The sequence below is a fragment of the Halichoerus grypus genome, chromosome 14 (assembly GCF_964656455.1).
Source record: "Halichoerus grypus chromosome 14, mHalGry1.hap1.1, whole genome shotgun sequence".
In the NCBI taxonomy this organism is placed as follows: Eukaryota; Metazoa; Chordata; class Mammalia; order Carnivora; family Phocidae; genus Halichoerus; species Halichoerus grypus.
The window spans coordinates 46,335,873-46,357,900 of record NC_135725.1 but is presented as its reverse complement, the minus strand read 5'-3'; the positions used below and the strand labels follow the sequence as shown (position 1 = coordinate 46,357,900).

General features: G+C 38.0%; 1 long non-coding RNA gene across 3 annotated transcripts in view; it reads right to left on the bottom strand.

Annotated features, from left to right (window-relative positions):
- The window catches only part of LOC118529696 (uncharacterized), a 406,664-nt gene that overhangs the window by 79,155 nt on the left and 305,481 nt on the right, over window positions 1-22,028 (bottom strand). The window lies entirely within an intron of this gene.

The window sequence follows — 22,028 nt, the reverse complement described above, 5'->3', positions numbered from 1 at the left end:
CTCTCTCCTCCCCTCTACCTTCCTTCTATTCATAGCTTACGAAGATGATTTCATTAATTTAGTGAATTAGTGGAGGATAAAATGGATTCTTCAATAAATGGTGCTAGAATAATTGGCTATTTATGTAGAAAACAAAGCAAAATTGTATCCCTAATCTACATACACATACACACAAATTCATGGATGAATAAAGATCTAAATGTACTGTTCCTCTCCTTCCCTTTCTTTCCTTACCCCTCTGTTTGGTTCAGTGCCCGCTAAAATTGATTTTGTTCTCTGTCAAGGGGGCACAACCTAAAGTTTTTGAAACACTGGAATTACTGGAATATAAACATCTACATTAGTAGATACTTGAGCATGGTCCTTTCAACCATGCTAAAATATCTACTACATGCTAAAGTTTAATGTATATTTATATCTATATCCATATACGTTAAATATGTTGCAAACACCTTTTCCCTGTGTATAATTTTTTACATTGTGGTGTGTTGTGATGTGCAGAATTTTTACATTTTTATAAAGTTGACTTTATATTTTCCTTTAGGTTTTATGCCCTTTTTTGGGTTAAATTATTATGAAATTATTTTCTAGCTTAGAGACATAAAGACATACTTCATTTTCTTCTAAACAATTTAAGTTTTTATTTGTCATATTTAGATCTTTATTCATCCACGAATTTAGGGGGAGCTGTAGATTAAAGAATATAATTTTAGTTTCTGTATAAATAGCCAATTATTCCGGGGCACCTGGGTGGCTCAGTCAGTTAAGGGTCTTAACTCTTGATTACGGCTCAGGTTGTGATCTCAGGGCTGAGAGATGGAGCCGCGCCTGGAGCCTGATTAAGATTCTCCCTCTCCCTCTGCCCCGTCTCCTAAAAAAAAAAAAAAACTATTATTCTAACAGCATTTATTGAATAAGTCATCTTATCCCCACTAATTTGTAATCAGTCAATTTTTTTGATCTACACAGGTCTGTTTTTCGGTCTTGATATCCTATTCCATTGATTGATGTGTCTATTTACCCGCACCGGTATCACACTCTCTTAATACAACTTTGTGATAAATCATGATATTTGATACGGCCAAACTACTCATTTTGTTCTTCAGAGTTTCCTGGGATACTTTTTGTCTTTCTTTTTCTCCCATATAAATTTTAGGATCAGCCTTTTAAGTTTCATGAAAATTTCTGATGGATTTTAATCGGAATTTAATTAATATGTTAATTTGAGAAGACCAGATGTCTTTCTATTATTGAATTTTTTCCATCAATGAATATGGCATGTCACTGTATTTATGGCATGTCTTTGTGTCCTTCAATGCTATTTTCAAGCCTTCCTCATAAAATTATAGCATATCTTTCCTTAGTTTATCCCTAGATTTTTTTTTACATTTCACTGATATTTGAGTGGTATCCTCTTTTTCTATTATATTTTCTTTTTTAAAAAGATTTATTTATTTATTTGAGAAAAAGAGAACAAATGAGCGTGCATGAGTGGGGGGAGGAGCAGAGGGAGAGAATCTTCAAGCAGACTCCCTGCTGAGCATGACCCATGAGATCATGACCATGACCTGAGTTGAAACCAAGAGTTGGACGCTGCCTGAGCCACCCAGGTGCCCCTCTATTACATTTTCTACGTGGTTATTTCTAGTCCACAGGAACACCACTGATGTTTGTATTTCTAAAACTCTCTTATTGATTCTAACCTTGCCTAGACTCTTTCTTAGACAATCATAAAATCATCAGCAAATAGAGAAGTTGGCTTGTTCCTTCCCAAGGTTCAATAATAAGGAAGTTCCCTTATTATTCTGGTTTGCAGAGATTTTTAGAAATATTGCCAAATATTGGATTTTATCAAACGATTTTTTCTGCATCTATTAAGATAATTATATAATTATCTCCTTTAATCCGTACTTAAGATATATGAGAGATTTCCTTATGTTGAACCATCCTGAACCTTCCTGAGATAGACTGCTTGGTTTTTTATACACTGCTTAATGATCTGTTAATATTTTATTTAGGATTTTGCAACTCTCTGCAAATGTCTTTTTCTTAAACAATCCTACACTCCTTGTCTGGTTTTAATATCAGTGTTATTATACTAACCTTGCAAAATGAGCTGGATATGTTACCTTTTCTTTTATTCTCTGAAGCAGAGATCACCATATGGGATACAAAGACAGTCTAGTTTTATACTGCCTACAAAAGACTGTGGAAGCCAAGCTGTGTTTTTTATTAGGTAGGTTGGAATACTTACATTGGTTGCATTTTCTGATATATGTGAGTTTATTTCTACCATTTTATTTCAGGTTTTCTGACCACCTTCTTTATTCTTGCTTATTTTCTTTTACTTCCTTTCTTCTCATGGACTGATAGGATACCTATATTCTTCCTACATTCTTTTCTCCCTTCTGCTTTTTTTTTTTTTTTAAGATTTATTTGTTTATCTTAGAGAGTGGGGGATGGGAGGAGGACAGAGGGAGAGAGAGTCTGAAGCAGACTCTGCACTGAGCACAGAGCCTGACATAGGGCTCAATCCCATGACCCCGAGATTGTGACTTGAGCCAAAATTAAGAGTCAGATGCTTAATCAACTGTGCCACCCAGGCACCCCTCCCTTCTGCTGTTTTATAAGTGAGATTGTTTGCCTACCATTTTAGCTGCTACTCTTAGATGTTTGCCAAAATATATAAGCATATCTTTTTCTACCAGCTTTCAGGATCCATAGCCTGCCCCACTCCCATCTTTTAATTTTGTTTAGAGTTTTTGTCGTAGCTTTAAAAATTCAAAAATAGTTATTTTTAGTTCTTTGTGTATATGTGTATGTTCACTGTTTCACTTCTTCCTTCTGGGTTAATTTTTCTTCTTGATTAAGGTAATCATTTAATAGTTTCCTTTGTAAGGGTCTGTAGGTGGTAAGCTTAGCCCTAAGTCTTTCTGTGGTGAAAAATGACATTATTTGTCTATACAATTGAAAGATTGTTTGGGCATAAAAATTGTGGATTGACAGTTATTTCCTGTCAACCCTGAGGATCTTATTCTGTTATTTTTGGCATTGATTGCAATGAAGGAAAAGTCTGCTCTCTAAGAGCTTTAATTGTCTTCTAGTTTTCTTTGATGGTCTGCAGGTTCATTATGATGTATCCAGTTGTGAATTTGTTTTTATTTTATTTTTTTATTTTTAGAGAGGGGGAATGGGCAGAGAGAAGCCTTTTTTTTTTTTTTTTAAAGATTTTATTTATTTATTTGAGAGAGAGAATGAGATAGAGCATGAGAGGGGGGAGGGTCAGAGGGAGAAGCAGACTCCCTGCTGAGCAGGGAGCCCGATGCGGAACTCGACCCGGGACTCCAGGATCATGACCTGAGCCGAAGGCAGTCGCTTAACCAACTGAGCCACCCAGGCGCCTGGGCAGAGAGAATCTTAAGCAGGCTCCACACTCAGCGCAGATCCTGACACAGGGCTCGATCTCACCACTCTGAGATCATGACCTGAGCCAAAATCAAGAGTCGGATGCTTAAGTGACTGAGCCACCCAAATGCCCCTGGTGTGAATTTATTGTTATATATTCTGTTCAAGACTTGGAGATGCACTTCCAATCTGAGAACTTATGTCTTTTTTTCAATTTTAGAAAATGACTATTTATTATGGTTTTGGGTCTTTCTTTCTCCTTTCTGTTCCTTCCTAAATTTCTATTTCATACTTTCTCCTCTTTCTTCAAACATCTAACACCTCCCCTACCTTCGTCTTTCAAAATAAGTCCCTCACCTTCTACCCCAAGTTAGTTCTCTCATGTTCACTGTCTTTTCTTTCTCTCCAATTCACTTTATCACCAATCCTGTTGGCACTAATTTAAAAATCAACCCAGAAAGCGACATCTTCTCATCACTCTCACTATCAACACTTTCCCTAAGCCACCATTACATCTGTTTCTCCCTCATCCTCATAGCCTATTCTTGGCATTTAAAATGTTAAATTCCATCCCCACTCCTGTTGTTCTTTTTTTCTCCATGGTACTTATCACAATTAACCTGTTTCTTCTTCTCCTTCTCCTTCTCCTATTCCTTCTCCTCCTTCTCCTCCTCCTCCTCCTCTTCTTTCTTCTTCTTCTTCTTTCTTCTTCTTCTTCCTTCTTTCTCTGTCATAGTTTTCTTCTCCTCTTTCTCACTAGTATATAAGTTCTAGTGAGATAAGAATAAGGATGTTTAGAAGGATAAGGATTTTTGTCTATTTTGTTACTCTGCTCAGCACCCACAACAGTGTCATACATAGTAAGAATTCATTACATATTTGTTTTTTGTTTTCTTTTTAAGATTTTATTTATTTATTTTAGAGAGAGAGCGAGAGCATGATCAGGAGGGGCAGAAGGAGAGGGAGAGTGAATCTCAGGCAGACTCTGCTGACCATGGAGCCCAACATGGGACTTGATCTCAGGACTCTGAGATCATAACCTGAGCCAAAACCAAGAGTTGGACACTTTACCAACTGAGCCACCCATGGACCCCCCATTACATATTTGTTAAATAAATACACATATTTAAAGTAAAATTTATCTTAGATTTAGCAAGTCTTGGGCATTTCCTCTTGTGCCAGAATTTATTCAGATTGGGTATTTGCCACTTAGGTAGATGAGAGCCGGGGAACTCAAATAATTGATGAGAAATATATTTCAAATAACTAAGAACATGACACTATTTTAGAGAATTAGTGTTCCATCCTGGATCTTAGCATTCATGTGTTTTTTAAAGTAAGGGCTTCATGACTGTGTTCTAAGTGAGGAGATGATGAGGCATGCAGAAGAAAAAGAAATAGGAAACTTTGCAACCAACTGCCCAAGTGAAAGCTAAATAAACAAACATACCAACCAACTGTCTATCTGGGCTTATGATAGAGGTGCTGGAAATCACAGGAGACTTTCCTGGGACATGTGTTGTGTAACAAATCCTGACAAATACATGGATCATCAAAGAGATTTCTATTTTATATACTGAGAAGCTTTATGATCCAGGAAGTGGTCAGGCCATCTGGGATCTCCTGCTTACCCATATGGAGCTCTGACTGAATATGTGAGAATAAGAGGAAAGCTCAATTTTGTGAACATGAGCTGTTTGGAGTCAGCATGGGGGTGCATCAAAGGTGGTGCTGAAACAAAGGGATTACTTTTCCACCAAGTCCTTGTAAGGGAGAGCTAAGGGTAGTCAGTGTCTTGGAAATTGAAGAAGGAATGACAAAGAAGGACAGAATGACCTCCATTTCTCCAGGTGACAATGTTATAGGATGCTGTCACTGACCTAAAGAGACAGACATTTTTGGGGGATAGGGAATTGGTCAAAAATACATGGAAGCATCATGTTGTCAGGAAAACAAATTATTTTGAACTATAGAAACCAGCATGTTTTCTTCAGTGAAAGTAATAATTGCACTTACATAGCACGTTACACTTTTTCAAAGCATATAAACCACTTCCCTTGATATTTTCAACCCTATGAGGTAGGTAGGACAGCTCATTTGAAAGTAAGAACTGAGTCATAATTCTTTAACCATGCTCTCCTACCCTCCTCACCCCACCAGAATCTAGTACAGTGTGGGATGAACAAAGTGCTTTTAATCACCCTTTATTATATCAATTTCCATTTTATAGTTAAGATCAAGAGGAATTATGAATTATAATTATTGTTGGTTGCCAAACATCACATAACCAGTCATGGCAGACCTAGGACCCAGGAGCAAGTCTAGTAATTTTAAATTTTGTGCACTCAATATTCTATCATGTGCCCTGCCAAATGTGCCAATATCCAAAGACCACACAGATGCAGGAACAGGAAATACAAGTGTTCATGGCAATTATCCTGTGCCATGGGTCATTGATCTTGAGGAAGAGCTACGTTGATTTACCTAAAGCTTAATAATCTACCAGTGAAGGCACTATTAAGAATTGCTTAACATAAGCACAATTTGCCAATTAAAAGAACCTTTTTTTTTTTTTAAAGATTTTATTTATTTATTTGACAGGGACACAGCGAGAGAGGGAACACAAGCAGGGGGAGAGGGAGAGGGAGAAGCAGGCTTCCCGCGGAGCAGGGAGCCTGATGCAGGGCTCGATCCCAGGACCCTGGGATCATGACCTGAGCTGAAGGCAGACGCTTAACCACTGAGCCACCCAGGCGCCCCCAATTAAGAGAACCTTAACACAGCCAATGTCTGAGTCCATCCAACCCAGGAAATTTTATTAAAATCTCCAAAATTGGTCTAGCCTCAAAGAAGCAGTGCCAAAGAGGTTCAAGAAGAACAAAACAATGTTGTTGTTGTTTTTTTCAGTCCTAGGTGATTTCCTTGAAAAGTCTCACTGTTTTCTCTTCAGGTCAGTGTCCAGTTCCAACACTGACATAGGTAACAGACCTCCTCACTGTAGCTTTCCAGTGTGTTCCTATATCTAAGTGGAAACCTGCTTCACACTGGGGGTATCTACCTGCTACCAGGAATATTCCCCTTAGTTCATTTCACCAGCAAGTGTACACGGTCTTTTCCGTACTCTCTGCTATCCGTATTAACAATGTGTCTGCAAAACCATCTATTAATGGGAATGTTCTGGGGTCTATCAAATTTCATTGAGTAACTCAGTTTCCTAGCTTTCAAGAAAAAGGGGCCATACCGTCAGTTATTCAGCTTTTGATAGTAGAATGGAGGAGGCCTAGTAGATCCTCAGGATGGTATATTTTTATTTTAGCAAAGAAAATGTTTCTCCTTCCAGTTAATCTTGATTAAGAAGTTCTGGGGCCTAATATATTATAGCTAATACTATATTATATATTTAAAAGTTGCTAAGAGAGTAGATCTTAAGTGTTCTTACCACAAAAAAAGAAATGCTAATTGTGTGACAGGATGGAGATGTTAGCTAATATGATGCTGCCAATCATTTTGCAATATATAAGTGTATTAAATCAACGTGTTGTACACCTTAAACTTATACAATATTTTATGTCAATTATATCTCAGTAAAACTGGAAATAAAAAACAATGTCTTTCCATTGTTGGCTTTGAAGAAGTAAGCTATCAGATTATAAGAGGGCCCATAGGAAGAGCCTCATGACAAGGAACTCTGAGCAGCCTCTCAGGGTTGAGAATAGCCAACAGCCAGCAGCCAGCAAGATGGGGACCTCAGTCCTGCAAGTGCAAACAGATGAATTCTGCCAACAACATGAGAACTTAGAAGCAGATCTTTCCCCAGTTGAGCCTCTGATGAGAACTCAGCTCTGGCTAACAGCCAGACCTCAGCTTGATGAGATCCTGGGGTGGAGAATCCAGTTAAGCTGTGCCTTCACTTCAGAACTACAGAAACTGGGAGATAAATGTGGTAATTTATTACATGGCATAGAAAGCTAACACAACTGGGTACTAAAAGATATGGGCCCCTATCCTTGAGCCAATCCCATATGAACTTGAATAAGTTATTTTGCCATGTCCAGCATCAGAACTAGAATTTCATAGGATATTAGAACTCCAGGGAACAATCTTGTGACAGTGACCCCTGTTATATTTGTTTTTTCTACTGATCCAGAAAGTCTAAGTCTAAAAATCCCTGGCTTGAAGACATTCTAAATATGGAGTCCAGACACTTCTGGAGTGGTTTGCAATGCTCCCAACACAAGCTTGAGGGCGTGTGTGTGAGGGGGAGGTGAGTATGTGTGTTGTGGTGGTGGTAAAGCAACTTATTTAATGGGGCCAGAATAGTTGGATGGAGCATTAGAAATCCAAGGGAATGTAGAATGGAATAGCAAAATCTAATTATAGATCAATGACATGGAAACAATTCTATTACCAGGGGTTGAATCAGAGACATCAGTAACTGAATAGATAAATATGAGGGTAAAATTCCTAGAGATTTTGGTGTGAAAATTAATCAGAGCAAATGAGTAAATCAATTTGGATATAATGTAGGTTTTAATTATGGTGGCCTGTGGTGACTTCCTTGTTTAGAATTAATTTTCTCTTTGAGTACCTTTTGGAACCTCAGGCTCAATGTTACAGGTACTCCTATGCTCCTATATTGGGGATCTAGGAAAATGGTTACCTCAATTCACAGATCATACCCTTCTAGAGAAGGCAAAGTGTTTGCCTAAAGCCTTATAGCATCATCTCAGGAAATAAATCTGGGGCTGCTGCTTCTTTTTTTTTTTTTTTTTAAAGATTTTATTTATTTATTTGACAGAGAGAGACACAGCAAGAGAGGCAACACAAGCAGGGGGAGTGGGAGAGGGAGAAGCAGGCTTCCCACTGAGCAGAGAGCCTGATGCGGGGCTTGATCCCAGGACCCTGGGATCATGACCTGAGCTGAAGGCAGACGCTTAACTGACTGAGCCACCCAGGCGCCACTAAATCTGGGGCTTCTAATTTCCAGCTGACTGTTTTCTTTGAGATCACTGAAAAAATGGATATAATTGATTTAACAAAATGCTTGGAGGATGCAAAAGTGGGAGGTGTTGAAAGTTCCAGTGAAGATAGAAAGGCAATACCAAAAGCCAACCGAGATCAGGAATATGGGCAGGAAATAGCCAGATGTGATTCAGATTGGAGAACAAGAACCCAAAACATCTGGGGAACAATAATTTGAAACAGATACTCTCCAGGAGAAAGCAATTTGGAAAGCATTCGTGTGGTGAGACCTGGATAGCACTGTGAAGACAAATGGGGTCTCTAATGCTTGTGCAGCGGCCAAAACTGGCCACACTGGGTTTGGAAGCCACAGCTGGAGTGGGTCAATGGATATGGAGGGAGGATGCATTTCTGCAAGTCTAAGTGTCTGAATCCGTGCTCTTCCAGTCCTTCTTGGCTGTGCACTCAGATCCGTCTGGCTAGAAGGGAAAGTCACGGATGATGTACTACTAATGAAGACAAGGGACTGTTCTAAGAAATTGATCCTCTCAGCCCTCAGAGCAGTGGAGCCCCTAGACCAGTTCTTCAGGCTTGACCGAACTCTTTTTTTTTTTTTTACCCCGATACTCATTCAGATATTATCAAGGTCTCTCTGTGCCATACATTTAAAAAGGTTAGGACTCACTGGCTGAGAAAACCACCCCCACCCTCTGCTTGTTCTTTCTAAATACTATCAATTAAAAATTTTATATCAAAGTATTGTACACATATAGAGAAGAGCAAATAGTAGGTTTCCAGCTGAGTGAATTATAAAAACTGAACAGACCTGTGTAACCAGCACCCAGATTAAGATGTTGAACATCAACAGAACTCCGAAGTACCCTTTCCCCCATGCCCTACGGTAACCTCTTTCTGATCACCACTCAACCCCCCCCGCCCCCAACAGCATAGATCAGTTTCTTCTGAACTTGAACTTTATATACAATTGGCAATTTTTCTTTTTCGGTTCAAGTATAATTAACATACAGTGTAATATTAGTTTCAGGTGTACAATATAACATTCAACAATTCTTTTTTATTTGCAAGTGTGAACTATAAAGCATTTTGTATTTTTGTTTGTTTTTGGTTTTTGTTTTCTTAATTAAGTTTTTAATTTTAATTCTAGTATAGTTAACAGTTATATTAGTTTCAGGTATACAATATAGTGACTCAACAATTCTATACATTATTCAGTGCGCATCATGATAAATGTCCTCTTTAATCCCCTTCACCTGTTTCACTCATCCCCCCCACCCACCTCCCCTCTGGTAACCATCAGTTTGTTCTCTATAGTTAAGAGCCTGTTTCTTGGTTTGTTTCTCTCTCTTTCTCATTTTTTCTTCTGTTGCTTGTTTGTTTTGTTTCTTAAATTCCATGTATGAGTGAAATCATATGGTATTTGTCTTTTTCTGACTTATTTCATTTAGCATTATACTCTCTAGCTCCATCCATGTTGTTGCAAATGGCAAGATTCTATTCTTTCTTACGGCTGAATAATATTCCATTGTGTGTGTGTGTGTGTGTGTGTGTGTGTTTGTATGTATGTATATATGTGATATATATACCACTCTTCTCTATTCACTCATCTACTGATGGATACTTGGGTTGCTTCCATAATTTAGCTGTTGTAAATAATGCTGCAATAAACATAGGGGTGCATGTATCCTTTTGAATTAGTATCTTTGTGTTTTGGGGGTAAATACCCAGTAGTGTGATTACTATATCTTAGCGTAGTTCTATTTTTCACTTTTTGAGGAACCTCTGTACTGTTTTCCAGAATGGTTGTACCAGTTTGCATTCCCAACAACAGTGCACGAGTGTTCCTTTTTCTCCACATCCTTGCCAACACTTGTGTTTCTTGTGTTTTTGATTGTAGCTGTTCTGACAGTTGTGAAGTGATATCTCATTGTAGTTTTGATTTGCACTTCCTTGATGATTAGTTCATGTTGAACATCTTTTTATGTGTCTGTTGGCCATCTGTATGTCTGCTTTGGAAAAATGTCTGTTCATGTCTTCTGCCCTTTTTTAAATTGGATTATTTGTTTTTTGGTTGTTGAGTTGTATCAGTTCTTTGTACATTTTGATATGATTCAACAATTCTATATATTTTTCAATGCTCATCAAGATAAGTGTACTCTTCATCCCTTTTACCTATTTCACCCATCCCCTCACCCAACCTCTCTTATAGCCACCAGTTTATTCTCTGTATTTAAGAATCTCATTTTTTGTTTGTCTCTTTCCCCTTGTTTCTTAAATTTCACACATGAGTGAAATCATATGGTATTTTTGTCTTTCTCTGACTTATTTCACTTAGCATTATACTCTCTAGCTCCATTCATGTCATTGCAAATGGCAAGGTATCATTCTTTTTTATGGCTGAGTAATATTATAATGTATATATGTCACATCTTCTTTTTTTAAATTTTATTTTATTATGTTATGTTAATTACCATACATTACATCGTTAGTTTTTGATGTTGTGTTCCATGATTCATTGTTTGTGTATAACACCCAGTGCTCCATTCAGTACATGCCCTCTTTAATACCCATCACCAGGCTAACCCATCCCCCCCACCCCCCTATATGTCACATCTTCTTTATCCATTGATGGACACTTGGGTTGCTTCCATATCTTGGCTATTGTAAACAATGCTCCAATAAACATAGGGGTACAAATACCTTTCTGAATTAGTGTTTTTGTTTTCTTTTTTTTTTTAAGATTTTATTTATTTATTTGACAGAGAGATAGAGAGAGAGCACAAGTAGGCAGAGAGGCAGGCAGAGGGAGAGGGAGAAGCAGACTCTCCACCGAGCAGGGAGCCCGACGTGGGGCTCGATCCCAGGACCCTGGGATCATGACCTGAGCCGAAGGCAGCCGCTTAACCGACTGAGCCACCCAGGTGCCCCCTAGTGTTTTTGTTTTCTTTGGGTAAATACCCAGTAGTGGAATTACTGGAACATATGATAATTCAATTTTTAATTTTTTGAGGAACCTGCATACTGTTTTCCACAGTAGCTGTACCAGTTTGCATTCCCACCAATAGTGCACAAGTGTTCCTTTTTCTCCACATCCTCACCACACAGTTGGCAATTTTTATGTCTGCCTTGTTTTGCTCAACATTAGCTTTGTGAGTTTCATGTGCCTTGTTGCATGTAGTTCGACATTTTCCACTTTCATTGTTGTATAGTATTCCACTGTGTGACCATATTTACACTTTCTAATGGTGATGAACATTGGGTTGTTTCAGTTTTAGTCTATGATGAACATTTTTGTTTTCTTGGTGAGCATATGCACACATTTTTTTTAGTCTTTTTTTTTTTTTAAAGATTTTATTTATTTATTTGACAGAGAGAGACAGCGAGAGAGGGAACACAAGCAGGGGGAGTGGGAGAGGGAGAAGCAGGCTTCCCGCCGAGCAGGGAGCCCGATGCAGGGCTCGATCCCAGGACCCTGGGATCATGACCTGAGCCGAAGGCAGACGCTTAACGACTGAGCCACCCAGGCGCCCCAACATTTCTTTTAGTCTTAATCAGCTTTTAAGAGTCTTTGAGATAACATTCTCCAAATTCCTTTTTATGTCTGAAGTCCCCATGAGCTCAAAAGACATTTAATTATTTTTTTCTCCTCTCTCTTCCTTGCGAAAAGATGGAAACAACCAATTGTGAATATTAACTATTATCCTCAACTAAAGCACACCAAGATCTCTGTATATCTTTCTCCAAAGCATTATTACAAGTGGGATACACAATGTTTACAAGCATCCTGTGAGAAACCTTTGTTCAAAAACAGCCAGCTTTTTGTTCAATGGTAAAACTAAAAAAACACAGGGATACCTGTATATTGAACCTACCACAAATGAGGCATTGGATGTTATCACTGTTCCAGGAGAGACAATAAAAGAGGGTCAGAACCAAGAATTACTACCTGGACTGACTGTTGGGAACCCCCCAACCAACCTCAAAGAGGTTGATCAACCTCTTTGTTTACCCCATTGTGCATTCAAATATTATCATGGTCTGTGTGTGCCATTAAATCAAAAAGGAATGCTCCTTGTTTTGATTCTTCAGCAGACACACTTGACAATTCTCCCTTCTCTGATAAAAACAATAGAGCTTATTACCTAAGGGAGGCCAAGACTTGTATAACACAAACCTCTTAAATATGCCTATTCCCCAACCCCCCCCTTCTTGTCTTAGAAGGAATTCATTTTCCAAGGAAGACCTAGGCTGTCCTCTGTTTCCTCTTTGGGAGAGGACAGAGAGAAAGAAGCCAAATCAAATGTAATCTCTGACAGGTTATCCTGTTCTAGCTCTGGCATTTCCTTACAGCACATATTTTCCTGAGGCAAACTGGATACAATATGATGTATTATAGGAAACACATTTTGCATTAGACTGCCCAAGGCACCACTGATACCAGGAACTAACACTGCAATAGAAAATAGAAGAAAAAACCTCCCATTTTGTTTGAATGGCTTTGTGATTTATCATTAAAAAATGGATCTATCAAAGGGCTAGTATCCAAAATCTATAAAGAATTTATCAAACTCAACACCCAAAGAACAAATAATCCAATCAAGAAATGGGCAGAAGACATGAACAGACATTTCTGCAAAGAAGACATCCAAATGGCCAACAGACACATGAAAAAGTGCTCAACATCACTCAGCATCAGGGAAATACAAATCAAAACCTCAGTGAGATACCACCTCCCACCAGTCAGAATGGCTAAAATTAACAAGTCAGGAAATGACAGATGTTGGCGAGGATGCAGAGAAAGGGGAACCCTCTTCCACTGCTGGCGGGAATGCAAGCTGGTGCAACCACTCTGGAAAACAGGATGGAGGTTCCTCAGAAAGTTGAAAATAGAGCTACCCTATGACCCAGCAATTGCACTATTGGGTATTTACCCCAAAGATACAAATGTAGTGATCCGAAGGGGTACATGCACCCCAATGTTTATAGCAGCAATGTCCACAATAGCCAAACTATTGAAAGAGCCTAGATGTCCATCAACAGTTGAATGCATAAAGAAGATGTGGTATATATATACAATGGAATATTATGTAGCCATCCAAACACTGAAATCTTGCCATTTGCAACGACGTGGATGGAACTAGAGGGTATTATGCTAAGTGAAATAAGTCAATCAGGGAAAGACAAGTATCATATGATCTCACTGATATGAGGAATTTGAGAAACAAGACAGAGGATCGTAGGGGAAGGGAGGGAAAAATGAAACAAGATGAAACCAGAGAGGAAGACAAACCATAAGAGTCTTAATCTCAGGAAACAAACTGAGGGTTGCTGGAGTGGAGGGAGGTGGGAGGGATGTGGTGTGCTGGATGATGGACACTGGTGGCTCACCAGTGATGGTGAGCACTCTGAATTGTGTAAGACTGATGAATCACAGACCTGTACCCCTGAAACAAATAATACATTATAGTTGATAAAGGGATAGATGAAATGAAATTGGCTCTAATCTCGTAACTGTTGAAGCTGGGAGATGGGTACAGAGGATTTCATTATTTTAATCTCCCTACTCCTTAATATGTTTGAAATTTTCCAAAATGAAAGTTAAACCATACACATGTCTATATTAATTGACATAGAGAAGTAACTGTTAAACAGTTAAGCCAAAGAACAGATTCACAAAAACAAATAAAACAAACAAACAAACAAAAATGGATCTATCAATTAAGTTTTTTTGTTGTTGTTGTTTTGTTTTGTTTTTTTAAACCTGTAACAGAAATGCACTCAGGGTAACTTGAAAAACAAAAACAACACAAAAAGGTTTTATTAGGAGGATATTAGGAACATTGCAGATTTGAAGTAATGGCTAAATAGTAAGACCTCAGGACCAGGAATAAGCATGCCTTCTCTCTAGGGTGATTGACCCACACATTTTGGGTCAGGGCTCATTCCTGGGGCCACTCATTGTGGCTGGGGCTGGTGTGGGCTGAGGCAGTCGCAGGGCTCAGCCTGGGACATGGGCCCTCCATCTCAGGGGCAGGTTTGTACCAGAAAAGGGTCAGGGGAAGCACAGGCAGACAAAAGCAATAGCCTAGCACTTTAAGGGTGACAGCGGAAGCTATCAGCTTACTGATGGAAATAGTACAAGAAAAAAGGAAAAGTGGTCTGATAAAGATGATAGCGTTGTTAAGTGTGTATAAGAAGTCCTGGGCTAATGACAGGACTGGAAGATACAGGACAAGGCTTTACTTAAGCACATACCATAATCAAAGGCCAGGTTTGCTCAGGAGATGTTTGCTATAGCTACACAAATTTTTTCTATTAAAAAATATTAAACTTCCTGCAGGAAAGTAACTTTGTTATTGTGACTCTTCTCATTCTTTCCATTGAAATAATTGTCTTTAAACATAGTTCTCAATAATATGAAGTTTCTTAGAAGTGTAACTATTACATTATAGTTGAATATATATGTATATGATAGGATCTGTAGGATCTATCATCTATCTATCTATCTATCATCTATCTATCTATCTATCATCTATCTATCTATATCTATCATCTATCTATCGGATAGGATATATAAGTTAGGATCTTTGCATCCATATATATAAATGAGACAAGACTGTGATTTTTCTATACCATACTATTCTATTCTTTACTCTACTCTGCTATACTGTGATCTCCCAGAGTTCTCATTCTTTCAATAAATAGTTTATTGAGTTACTCTATGTGACAGGCTCAATGCAAATACAGGTGCTGGGGATATGGGGATGCTTATGTAGACACAAAACATCCAGCCCTGTCCCGGTGGAGCTTAGACTTTAGTAGGGAAGACAGGTGATAATAACAGAATTTAATGGTTTTTTTTTTTTTTTTTTTTTTTTTTTTGGTAACAGAAATACAGGATGCTATGGAGACAGAGTGATAAAGATAGTAATACCTACCTTCTAGGGTTGTTATATCAGGGATGATGAATAAAGCCCCTGATACAAGACAGAGCACAAAGTAGGCACTAAAAAATATTATTACTATTATTTGACAACTTTTTCCAGTTTTTTATTAGTTTGTATTAGTTTCTAAGTTCCTGAGCCAATTTTGGTAATATCTTTTTCTTGAGAATACTGCCCACTTCATTATACTAGCATAAAATAGAGTATTATCTTGTCATTTGAAAATCTTCATGTCTGTGTTTACCCACCCTTTTTTCTTTCTAATTTTTCTTTTTTAGATTTAAGGAGAAAAGGTTGGTAAATTACATGAACGTTTTAAAGTTTTATTTTATGCTTGAATGTATTTGTTGATTCTGTTTTTTTGGCTTTTAAGTCATTTATTTCTGTTTTCCTCCTTAATCCCTTCTACCAGTTTTTTTTTTTTTAACAAATTTTTTTTGTTCTTTTTCAGGCATCTACATTTTCCTTTTGCATATTTGGATGCAATGAGTTTTTGGTATATAAAATTTATTAACTCATATCTTCATTATGAATTGAACCACTTATCAACATGAAATTATACTTTGTCTTATGCTTATGCCTTGAATTTTCCTTTTTTCTGTATCAATATTGTGGCACCTATTTTTAAGGGTAAGGAATACATTTAACATTTTTGTATATTTATAATTTAGGTTTATCACTTTTAACAAACTATCACTGAATTTTAAAAATTTATTTTGAAATTATTTGTACTTTAATAGGGAATTTCAACCCATTTATTGATGTAACTATTTTGATTTTACTTCTAATTTCATATTTTAATTATTCTCTCTAGGCTTCTTCATCTTTTCCCATTTTTTTCCCTTCAGAGAGACTATACTTTCTTTTATCTTCAACAGTGCTCCAGAAAGTTCATTTTCTATTTTAATTCTATTTCTTTTTAAGTTAAAAAAATTGTTCCTTGACCAATGTCTCTTTATTTATAAAAGTAAAAAATACACATGAATCTTTTGAGACCACTTTTCTAGACAAAGAATTTAATATTCTTATATATATATTATATATATAATAAAAATATATTTTATATATTTCTTATATTTCCCAATTTCTGAAAAAAATATAATTTGGGGACTTATCCCTAAATTATTTTTATTCAATTATTACTATAATTTTTTATATTTTCTGTCTAATCCTTTAAGAGTAATTTATAGAAGCCCTTGCTTTTGCAACCATACTTGATACAATTATTTGGATTGACATCCGTGGCTAACTGGTTTCGATACTCTCTGAGTCCCTTAATTGTGCAGTGAACATATATTCTTTTTACAATCACAAAAATAAGGATAGTTTTTATTTTTTTTAAGATTTTATTTATTTATTTATTAGAGAGTGAGCGAGAGAGAAACAGCATGAGAGGGGTGAGGGTCAGAGGGAGAAGCAGGCTCCCTGCTGAGCAGGAAGCCCGATGCGGGACTCAGTCCCAGGACCCCGGGATCACGACCTGAGCTGAAGGCAGTCGCCTAACCAACTGAGCCACCCAGGCGCCCAAGAATAGTTTTTAAAAGAGAGGAGTCAAGTGCCAATACCAATCAGGAGAGCACATACTTGTTAAAACTTTGCACGTTGTTTTCTCGAATTTAGCACCAGGAGCCATTTCTGAGGGGTCTTCAAGAATCAGATCTATGTTTCATGGCCTCACAGGAGGAATTTTTCCCCCTTCCTCTTGCCAAAGTCAAGTTTCTCCTCATACAACCTAAAGTTCTGCCTTTTCCGGTGCACATTCTAGACCTAAAGGGCTTATGTTGACTGTTCTGACCGAGGCAGACCTGAAGGATCTGGGGCATAGCTGTGTGACTGTGATGATAATCTCATGTCAGACTTCTTTTCCCCTCATTACTCACGCACCCTATGGCGTGGCACCCTTCAGGTGCACAAAACCTTCGGCATGATGATTTGGTCCATCCTTTCTTCTTTTCTTTAAATGCTTTTTTGCCAAATGTTTGTCTTTTGTCCTTGCTTCCTATCACCTGACAGATATATTTTTTTTGAGAGCCATTTGTTTACCGTCATAAATTACTTTTCTGGTTGCCAGAACCGGCTTCAAATTTTGTGTGTGATGTTAGTCTGGCCGCAGCCGTGGGGGCCACCTGCCTTCCACCATCTGCCAGGTAGTGGGCCTGCGTGTGTGTGTGTGTGTGAAGCGGGGCTAAACCTGCCCCTCGAAGAAAACCACATCAAGTATTTTATCCCTTTTAATGCTGTGGCGGGCTTGTTCATCCCATATGAACGTAAACTTCAGAGCACTTGGTTCTTGGAATTCAGGAAGAAATAACAGTTGTTAGAAACTCCTGACAACGAACTGTTCGCAAGCCCCCTTAAATTAAGCTGTCTGCAGGTTTTAAAAAAGTGTTTCAAGGTTCTAAGTACTTTCTTTCATTTGAGATGCTGAGATACTGCTATGAAAGTCTTCATGCAAAGGTCAAGGGTGTTGTTTTAGTTATTTCATATTCCAGGCATGCTTAAACCAAATGTATACTTGTGAAAGTCTGTATTTCTTACCCTGCACAATCTTGATGTGGTCTCTATTGATCCTTGTTCCACTGAGGATTAGGTAAGAAAGAGTCACTTTTCTCTCACGGACACATTGGACTTTGAGGGGCCTTGTGATTGGAAAAATACCAAAGTCTGTGATTACTTCATGCTTTGCCCGGTCTTAGGGTAAGTGTGGCCGGCGCTTGATTTCAAGGTGTTGCCAATGTGAAATGAGGACCCACGACATGCCCACGTCTGGGTGGGGGTTCACATTAGTGAGTGACAGCAGAGGGGAACTGCAATTCTCAGACTGCAGCATCTGTTTGGGGCAGAAAGGAGGCTGGTGGCAAATTCAGGGAAGAAAAGGGCTCTTTAGAATCATGTTTTAGATATTAATACAGAGGGCTTTCTTAGAATGTTTTTAACAGGATAAAAAGGTTCTGAGCAATCAGGAAGGGGAAAAAAAAACAAGTAGTTTTCTTGCATGGCTGGTTGGCTAGGATTTCATCAAATTAGTGTTATATCTGCAAGAAGACTAAAAACAGGGTGATTCATTATAAAAACTGTGTCCGTAAGATGCCAAAGAAGTGGTTACAGATGGAGATAAAAAAGGCATTTAGGTTGGCTTTGAGGTCTGGTGTGTTGAGACTTGGAAAAACTCTTGACTGATTGGTCATGGGCAATCATGATCATAGCTGACATTTAATGAGTGCTTTGCTAAGCACTGATTTTATATTATCTCATTTAATGCTCACAGTAGTCTATGAAATAGGTATGACTTCGTATTACAGAGGAGGAAATAAGTGACAGATAGGTCAAATAACTTAACCAGTCACAGAGCTAGTAGACGGTTGAGCTGGGGTTTGAATGTAGGCAGTGCACCTTAATTAACCAACGGGACCTATGCCACTGATTAGCCAGCCTCCATTTCCTTCCTCCCCATGTCTAACAAACCAGCTGAAGAAACTCATGGAACTTTGCTAGTATCTTCCCAGTTGAGTGGCCGACCCTTCAGTAAAAGTTGGTCCCAGCTCCAGGATGGGTGTTCCCATAACATTGCCATGACTCTCTTTGAGTTATGTTTTGGTTTCCAGGCAATAGCCTGAGTAGGGTCTATCTACTCATTCTGGAAACAACCATAGCTGGGCTATTTTTTCCTTTATTTATGGTTTGTGATCACTGCCAGCAAATTTCTCTGCAGAGTGCATTTAAATATGCCACATTTGTATTACTGTGTGTGTATTCTGGGTGAAACATTTATGATAAATCAAGATTTTTAGGTGCCCTATGGGGATAGTGCTGATGGAGAAATACATCTGAAGAAAACTTTTCTCTTAGCAGTAGTTACTTGAGGAAACGGACTCCATTTATCTTGTGAGGGCTTATGTGAGATGAATATAGACCACCCAGAATTGTGGTTATGCATATCACAAGAGGAAAATGAAGTATCCAGACTTAGCTTGAGGCTTCTTTTAGGTCTCTGTGCTGTACCATACAATCCCTCTCCCATTTTCCAGACCTCACTCTCTAGCTTGCTAGCCTGGTGACACTGGCAAATGCCTACTTTCATGTCATGCCCTCCGCCCCAGCCAAATTAACCACCCTGCCCACTGCATGGAATGCTTTTCCCAGTATGCCTGTGGTTCGCTCCTACACATGCCTACACTCTGGTACATGTCAATCATTTCCTCAGAAACCCCTATTCTGATCCCTTTCCCCTCCTCCACCTACATTAGACCCCTAATAATAGCATCTTTATACTCTTTTTCCTCCTTGGTCCTGCACACCACTTGTAATTTATATACTTTTTATGTGGCATTTGTTTAATGCCTGTCTCCTTCATAAGAATTGACTTTAAGTTCACTGAAGGGACACACTTCCATTAGTATTTTGCACAATGTCTTGCCACATAGAAGGTGTCCTAAATATTTGTTGAAAGAATGTGCTTGTCCTGAGCTCCAGAGAAACATGTGCATGTAGTTTGTTTATTATATGCCACCATTTCTCTCTCTCTCTCTCTCCCCCATTGATATAAATATTTGTAATCCCCAATGCCAGTCATAGTGGCTGGCACATGTAAGTGCTCAATAAAAGTGAAGTGGAATGGACTTTGCATGACTTACACCTCAACTTTAACATTATGGATGGGGAGCATTTCAGTTCAGTCTAATTAATATTATTAAGCACCCATTAAGCATCAGACTTTAGGTATGGAACTGAAGATACAAAAACGTGTGAACTGACAGTCTAGAAAGGAAGACAGACACACAAAGGGATAATTACAGGCAAAATATTGCCTGAGCAATTAAAAAGATATACAGAGTGTATTACAGTAGCTCAGAGAACAGAGAGAAGCCTCATTGCCTTGCCTGATCTGAATCTTCAAAGTTCAGAGTTAAAACTATGAAGAGTGTGTGTGTGAACAGCTTCCAGATCCTGGGTGGGGGGCAATGAAAAAGAATGATTCAGTTTGATGCCGCTGACACATGAAGCATGAGGCAGGGAGTGGGGGCGGTGAGGCGAAGGGTAAGTCATGCATGATCTTAGGAGATAGACAAAAGAATGTGTGGTTTTCCTTTATGTTTTTCTTTACAACCGGGACATTGTAATTGCTGAAGATTTTCTTGGTCAGTGAGACCAAGGCCAATATTACAAAATGCAGGAAAATTTCAGACACTAACGTTGAATAATTTATTCATTTGTTCCTTCAGTGAAAGTTTACTTAATAATCTGTTGAGAACTAGGCACTGAAGATAGTTACAGATTCAAATAAGATACAATGTTTATCCTATCTAAGGAGTTCAGTATAATGAGGGAGACAGAAGAATAAACAAGAGTAAAAACAACGAGTATAAGAGTATAAGTCAGCAGTTGTCAAATATTTTGGTCTTAGGACTCCTTTATTTTCTCCTGAATATTACTGATGATTCCCAAGGACTTTTGTTGATGAGGCATATATAGTACTATCTGTGCATAGTACTAGAAATTAAAATAGAAATTTTAAAGAAGATTTATTAACTAATTAAAAATTATAAACCAATTACACATTAACATAAATGAAAATAACTGTATCTTGTTATTTTTCTTTCACAAAAAATTTAGTGAAAAGGGTACCATTGTTTCACATTTTCACAAGTCTCCAAGCCTAGCTTCATAAGTGTTGGACTCTCATATTTGTTTTCTGCATTCAGTCTGATGTGAGATGGTTTGTTGAAGGCCATGAAGAAAATCCAGGCTCACACAGTTATGTAGTTGGAAAAGGCGGGGGGGTATTTCAGTAGCCCTTTCCAATAATTATGGATATTCCTCTTTGACATTACACCAAAACTTGACAAGTGATAGTTTCTTAAAAGTAGTTGCAGTGTGGAATCTGAAATTAATTAATAAACTTTTTGTATTCTGTCATATGAAAATGTATTGGTCTACCTTGCACTTCGAATGGATCTTTTAACTCAGTGTGATTTTGTAACATCAGGTATTAGTCATTTGGAAAATATTGGTTCACTGAGTGAACCACAGATACATTTCATTATAAAACATCGGATCATAATATAAACATAATATAAATACAATAACATAATGAAACATCATAAATAAACATAAAAATTTTAAAGATTTATTCATACCACTGCTGACTTCATCAGAAAAGTCTGTAAGTACTGGGAAGCTATAAAGCTCATGGTGACAAGTTTACCAGAATTCTAAGTTGTGTTTGGAAGTTCAAGTTTCATCACTGGCAACAAATACCATCAGCTGTTTTCTTTAAAGTGACAAGTGACTGGCTTTTTTCCTTTTCTAGAAAATGTAGGGTAAATACTCCAGTCTAAATAGCCACAGTTTTTACATAAGTCATTCTTGCAAGTAAAAATGGCATTCCACGAGAAAAGTTCAGCCTACAAGTCAGGCACACAAATGCTTTTCTTCAAGACATCCATAGAAGTAAACTATCACACTTTCATATGCAGAGGTGCTTCGGGCGTACTTCCCATTTTGCCACATAGAGTTAAAAAATGTGTACCGAAGAGCCAAGTTTAATATACTTTTTCTTGTTTTAGCAAACATAATATTAAGTGAAACAAGTGCTTGTTTGTCTTTACTTTTTGTGTGTGGTGGTGATGAACACAATGGCTCCTGGCAAAGTTTGGTGCCATGATTTGTGCCCAGACCCGACACCAGCAGTTTTATCCA